The sequence below is a fragment of the Eurypyga helias genome, unplaced genomic scaffold (genome assembly GCF_000690775.1).
Source record: "Eurypyga helias isolate BGI_N326 unplaced genomic scaffold, ASM69077v1 scaffold26851, whole genome shotgun sequence".
Classification (NCBI taxonomy): Eukaryota; Metazoa; Chordata; class Aves; order Eurypygiformes; family Eurypygidae; genus Eurypyga; species Eurypyga helias.
This window is the reverse complement of record NW_010230637.1, coordinates 374-588: the sequence shown is the minus strand read 5'-3', so window position 1 is coordinate 588 and position 215 is coordinate 374. Positions and strand designations below refer to the sequence as shown.

The window sequence follows — 215 nt, the reverse complement described above, 5'->3', positions numbered from 1 at the left end:
TGAACAGCCACAACCACCCACCCCTGGGTGAACCCTGGGGAGCCATGCCAACAAGTCCTGGGCAGGATGCTCCAGCCCATGGCCCCACTCCCCGGGCTCCTTACCCGGCCGGTGCCACCCCGTGGCTGCCTGCTGAGGGGGGCGGCGCTGGCACAGGCACTTCCGACAGCCCGGCAGAGCTGGGCAGCGGCGGCGGGGGGCATGCGGGCACAGGG

The 215-nt window shown here is 72.6% G+C and overlaps 1 protein-coding gene across 1 annotated transcript in view; it reads left to right on the top strand.

The window, feature by feature from the left end:
* ADAMTS7 (ADAM metallopeptidase with thrombospondin type 1 motif, 7) overlaps positions 1–215 on the top strand; it is a gene marked incomplete at both ends in the record, with an annotated part of 31,373 nt that overhangs the window by 30,791 nt on the left and 367 nt on the right. The gene's annotated exons all lie outside the window — the stretch shown is intronic.